We start from the raw sequence: 7,044 nt of genomic DNA on the forward strand, positions 1-7,044 counted from the left end.
CTTCTACTAGATTTTGTCCTAAATGCCTTGTTTTCTCCCCTTTTGGTCTCTAAATGGCCTGGTTAGCCTTTAGTAATGCTCTTCCTCATCTTCCATCTAGCCTGAGAAAGATGTTCTCCATACAGAGTTAAGCGAGTGCCTAATCCCTCTTTTTGTAAGATTGTTCCCACATCTTGAGGAACAACAGCTCCATCTTCAACTTCTTATTCCTTTGATTTTACAGTTTGGTAGATTTCAAACTGGAATAGCTAGCATGTGCTTGCTAAATAATTTTATGCCAGCCTTATCCTGTATCCTAGCTGTTCTTAATAGCAGGTGCAAAAATGCCTCTTTTTCAGCAAGGTTGAAATTGGGAATGTCCTTTTGAATCAGAAAAAATGGGCCGTAGACTCATTCCCCAGCACAAATGGGCATTCTATGAAATGGTACTGGCCCCAGGAGGATTTCTTCAACCACTCCTCTACTCTTGGCCTTGAACCTACCTCTGGATTGGATATTACTATTGTAGCTGCTCATAGCATCCTCCTGCATGCTTAGAGTAATGCTTTGGGGGAACACTGGTAAAACACAGTATTTATTTTTTCACCTCCTTTCAGAGGACTTGGAGGTAAGTTGCATTCATTCATTGACGCTTCCCTCTTGCCGTCCGATAAAAGCTTGCACTTTGTTATATCAGCATTTGTTATAGCCAATATTTAAGGATAAGATTTAGAAAGTCTATCATGGCCCATCATCAAACTATGGCTTAACCTTGCAGCATATCAACTTTTGTTTCCAGCTAGATATCTTTATTTGATATATCTAGTGCAAGACCAACATATTAAGAGATCTGTAGACACGAAGGCAAAGGTCTTGTGTTTTTTTCCATCCAGACACCTCAATTTATTTTATACATTTGTTGATTTTTCCTGTTATGTTTTATATAATATATGGAGTTAACTACAAAATAAAATAACAGTAATAAAATAACAAAAGAGGATAATATTTCCTCTTGTGCTTCTCTTTTTGTTGTCTACAGAATTTACTTCTTTTGTATTTTCCCTCTCCTCCTCACCCCCAAATGAATTTCAACCTAGTCTTTTTTTGAAATTATGCTTCATCCATTGTTAGATCAGTAGGTCTACATGGTCTACATAGTCCAGAATGCTGTTCCTCTGACTGTCCCCAAAGGGCACATTGTGGGTCGGAGAGAGTTAAGGGGACTTCAAGTGGTTAGGGAAAGCTAAGAGGTAGTATACCAAATGGGGGGAAGAAGCACTCATGTGGAATTCAGGAGAATTGGATCCTAGTCCAAACTCTGGCATTAACCATATGACCTTGGGCAGGTTACCTAACCTAATGACTTTGAAATTCATCATCAGTCAAATGAGATGTTTCCAAATCAACATTTCTGCTCCTGTAGTTCTGTGAATCTCATTTCTGAAAATCCTCAAGGAGGTAATTTATCATTTTTTCAGAAATGTCTTTTTACCAATACTCATAAAAGTTCTTTGTGTGTATATACTTCTTCCTCTTTTACATTTTGATCATATTTTAACTGCTCACCCAGAGGAGCTGTGGTCAGTATTTCCTTTTATCCTGTTGACAATAACTCGTAATGGCTAGCCTCTCTTGTATACAATGAGCCAATACTCTTTTTTGTTTTATATTTTCATACCTTCCCTTTTCCTGGACAAAGCATATCGAGATCCTGACTCAACCCAAAGAAATGTTCCTGCCTTCAGAGTGAGTAGGCATAGGTAAGAATGTGGATGAAACTTCTATAAATTGTAGTGTTCTTGGCATAAATATGAATTATATAGTTTTTTTAATATATGAAGTAGTTACTAAATATTTACTTTTTACTAAGGTTATGTATTTATTGCCAAGATAACTATAGAAGAATTTTCTGGGGAAATTCACCTTAAAATTTTGGGATAATTCAAGAAATGTCTACAGAAAGTTAATTGATAATCTTAATTTTTATGGTTAGTCTTTTCAGTTTTTATAAAGCTCCTCATTTATCTGTTTTGGGGAAGCCCAAAGTAAGTAGTTGGGACCTTATATTTGTTTTACCCTTATTTTTCCCATTAAGTAATGGTTTAAGAATACATCAAGCATCTTGATTTGTTAAGTAACTAGTATTTATGGGATTCCATTAAATTAATTTTAATAAGCCTACCAGGTTCTTGTGAAAACCCATATTGGGATGTGTTTGATTTGTTTCTTTGTTTTAATTCAGTGTTTAACCCTAAGGGTGTTATATATCCATAAATACAATATTATGAGAAGACATAGTGTGGGATAGGGACTTCTCTGGTGGTGCAGTGGTTAAGAATCCATCTGCCAATGCAGGGGACATGGGTTCGATCCCTGGTCTGGGAAGATCCCACATGCCATGGAGCAACTAAGCCTATGTGCCACAACTACGGAGCCTGCGCTCTAGAGCCCGTGAGCCACAACTACTGAAGCCCTCACACCCTAGAGCCCACGTGCCGCAACTATTGAAACCCGTGTGCTCTAGGACCTGCGTGCCGCAACTACTAAGCCCATGTGCTGCAACTACTGAAGCACATGCGCCTAGAGCCCGTGCTCTGCAACAAGAGAAGCCACTGCAACCAGAAGCCTGTGCACTGCAACAAAGAGTAACCCCTGCTCGCCACAACTAGAGAAAGGGCACACGCAGCAATGAAGAACCAATGCAGCCAAAAATTAGTTCATTTAATTAAAAAGACATAGTATGGAATAGTAGGAAATGCACAGGTTTTTAGATAGAGGTCAGTTCCATTACCTACTATGTTATAATCTTTCCAATAGGGCTACTGTAATGCACAACTCGGGGGTTCACCATTCATATTTGTTGTCTCCCAGGGGTTGCCATTTTCATAGAGTATAATGTGACTAATGCCCCTATATTAGTGTAGTGATGGCCTTGCTATCTGAGCCTGTTTCCTCCACTGTAAATGGTCCCTGAATCAAACAGGGTTCCTTAGAACTCCCTAAATGATTAAGGTGAAGATGAAAGATGATTAAAGTGTGTTATCTCCCAAGCCATGGCAGAAAGGAGCTTATGGTTCTAGGCACAGCAAAGCTCCATTCTACACTGCCACCCTCCTGTTCAACCTGTATTGTTCTGCCACACAGAGTTTGCCTAGATAATCATAGCCCCCTTACTGGGCTTGCTTATGATTCACTTGCTCCAATCCATCCTTTACTTAGGAGCCAAACAACCTAAATTTCATATCTGAGCATGTCATAGCCTTACATTTATCTCCAACATACCACTCTGTTTCAAGCTTTCATTCTTTTGCACATATTTTTTACTGTAGTACAATATTGAGATTATTTGATTTTCTTTATAGTTTTCCCATCTAGATTGTGAGCACCTTGATGGCAGCAGATAGTGTGTCACACATCTTTTATTCCCAATGTCTAGCATAGTGACAACATGTAGTCTACTTACAATCATAATAACTAACATTTACTGAATAGAGTTATCTCATTTAACTCTCAGTTCAGTGGGGCAGATATTATGGTCTCACTTTTAAAGTGGAGCAAAAATGGTTTAGGGAAGTACCAACACAACTAACAGGTGAGAGAACCAGAATTCTAATCTAGATCTATCAGATTCCAGAGTTTAAATTCTAAACATCACCCCACACCATTCAACAAATATTTATTGAAATGAAAATTATGTTTTTGTGGCCTCTAGATGGATATCCTCATCAAATATCACTCAATATTAGCCTGAAAGTCAAATCTTAAGGATTACTCAGTAAGTTTGAGGGGTTTTTTACAAGTAGGATTTGTAATTTTTGTAAATATTCAGGAGTTGAGTTTTATGAACTTAATAATTGGATATTTTGCAAACCTGGGACGGGATCTTTGATGGTGGTATATGGGCAGAAATTCTTAGGTTACATATGTTGATCTTCTTGGCACTGGTGTTTCTTCTCAAAATTTTGCATCCTTTTAGGGTTACCTTGTTAAAGAAAAATACACACTTGAACAAGGTGGTGATGAATTTATCCTGCAGCCACACTTTTTTTTAATGTGTTTAAATCAAACTAGCCCACAAAAAAAGTAGAACTAATAAATGAATTTAGCAAAGCTGCAGGATACAAAACCAACACACAAAAGCAGCTGCATTTCTATACACTGACAATGAACAATCCAAAAAGTAAATTAAGAAAATAATTCCATTCACAATAGCATCAAAAAGAATAAAATACTTAGAAATAAACTTTACCAAGGAAGCAAGAGACTTGTACATTGAAAACTACAAAATATTGTTAAAAGAAATTAGGATATAAATAAATGAACTGACATCCCATATTCATGGATTGGAAGACAATGTTAAGATGTAAATACTACCCAGAGAGATCTACTGAGTCAATGCAATCCCTATGAAAACCCTAATAAAGTTTTTTGCAGAAATAGAAAAACCCATTCTAACTGTTGGTGGGAATGTAAATTGGTGCAGCCACTATGGAAAACAGTATGGAGTTTCCTTTAAAAACTAAAACTATAACTATCATATGATCTAGCAATTCCACGCCTGGGTATATATCCAGAAAAAATAAAAACTAATTCAAAAAGATACATGTACCCCAATGTTCATAGAACTATTTGCCATAGCCAATACATGGAAGCAACCCAAGTGCCCATCAACATATGATTGGCTTAAGATGTGATACATATACAATGGAATATTAGTCATAAAAAAGAATAAAATATTGGCATTTGCAGCAACATGGATGGACCTAGAGAATATTATGCCTAGTGAAATAAGTCAGACAGAAAAAGATAAATACTATATGATATCACTTATATATAGAATCTAAAAAATAATACAAGTGAATCTATATACAAAACAGAAACAGACTCAGACATGGAAGACAAACTTATGTTACCAAAGGGGAGTTGGGAGAGGGACAAATTAGGAGTATGGGATTAATAGATACAAACTACTATACATAAAATAGATAAGCAACAAGGATTTACTGTATAGCACAGGGTATTATACCCAATATCTTGTAATAACTTAGAATATACTCTGAAAAAAAAGTCTATGTTATACAGCTAACACAATATTGTAAATCAAATATACTTCTTATGCTTTTAGTATTTTCTAAAAGTTATAAAAAGAACATAAAGTATTCATGCTAAGGAAAACAAAGAAAAAAGAAACTCATCCTGAAATTCATATGGAATCTTAAGGGGTCCCAAATATCCAAAACAGTTGAAAAAAAGAAAGTTGGAGGACTCATTTCCTGATTTCAAGACTTACTACAAATTTACAGCAAGCAAAACAATGTACTGGCATAAGACAGACATACAGAGCAGTGGAATAGAGTAGAGACCCCAGAAATAAACCTTTATATGTATGGTCAAATGATTTTTGACAAGTGTACCAAGACCATTCAATGGGGAAAGGATGGTCTTTTCAACAAATGGTGTTGAAGAAACTGGATATCCACATGAAAAAGAATAAAGTTAGACCTGTACTTTACACCACAGACAAAAATTAACTCAAAATGGATCAAAGACCTAAACATAAGACTAAAACTATAAAATCCTCAGAAGAAGACACAGAGGGAAGCTTCATGACTTTGAATTTGGCAATGATTGCTTTGATGTGACACCAAAAGCACAGCCAAAAAAGGAAAAAACTAGGTAAATTGGAGTGTATCGAAATTAAAAACTTGTGTATCAAAGGATACTATCAAGAGAATGAAAAAGCAACTCACAGACTGGGAGACAATATTTGAAAATCATATATCTGATAAAGGATTAATATACACAATATATAAGTAACCACAACTCAATGATAACAAAAAACAGCCTAATTGAAAAATGAGCAAAAGAATAGACATTTCTCCAAAGAAGATATACAATAAGCTTATGAAAAGATGTTCAACATCACTAATCATTAGGGAAATGCAAATCAAAACCACAGTAAGCTACCACTCCACACCTATTAGGATTGCTATTAAAAACAAAACAAAAAACAAATGTTGGCAAGGATGTGGAGAAATTGGAACCCTCGTGCATTGTTGGTGAGAATGTAAAATGGGGTGGCCACTGAGGAAGACAATATAGTGGCTCCTCAAAACATTAAACACAGATTGTTCAGCAATTCCACTTCTAGATATATACCCCAAAGCAGAGAGATACTGAAAACAGAGACTCAAACAGATACTTGTCCACCCATGTTCATAGCAGCAATTTTTTTTTTTTTTTTTTTTTTTTTTTTTGGTGGCTGCTCTGTGCAGCATGTAGGATCTTAGTTCCCTCACCAGGGATCAAACCCATGCCCCCTGCAGTGGAAGTTTAGAGTCCTAACCACTGGACCGCCAGGGAAGTCCCCATAGCAGCATTATTTACAGTAACCAAAAAGTAGAAACAACCCAAATGTCTATCAACAGAATGTCTATACAGTAAGTCCCCTACATATGAACCTTCAAGTGGTGAACTTTCAAAGATGCGAACATGCATTTGCATGTCCAATCACATACGTTAGTTCCCGTGTCTGGCATACATTGTCATGTGCGTGCATCCTCTACAAGTGGTTGTGCTTTTCTGTACTTTATAGAGTACAGTAGTACAGTATCTTTATTTCAAGCCCAGGATGTCCAGAAGCAAGCATAAAAGCAGCGGTGATGTAGCCAGTACTGCTAAGAAACACCAAGCAATAACGATGGAAACAAAAGAAAATAATTGAGAGTGGAGCAAGGCGAAAATATGGTAGATGTTGCTCATTCTTAAAATGTGAATTGTTCAACCATTGGCACGATTCTAAAGAACAAGGACAAGATCATGGAACATGTGAAGTCGGCTGTGCCGATGATGTCGACAACAATATCAAAGAAGCGTGTAAAAGTGATGGAGGAGATGGAGAAACTTCTCAGTGTGTGGATGCAGGATCAGCTTCAGCACTGAGTCCCACTAAGCTTAATGCTGATTCAAGAGAAAGCCAAAAGACTTTATGAAGACTTGAAGAAGAAACACAGTGAAGAATCAGAGGGTGCATCTTTTAATGCCAGCCATGGCTGGTTTCAAGGG

Source organism: Balaenoptera acutorostrata, chromosome 1 (genome assembly GCF_949987535.1).
Source record: "Balaenoptera acutorostrata chromosome 1, mBalAcu1.1, whole genome shotgun sequence".
Taxonomy (NCBI): Eukaryota; Metazoa; Chordata; class Mammalia; order Artiodactyla; family Balaenopteridae; genus Balaenoptera; species Balaenoptera acutorostrata.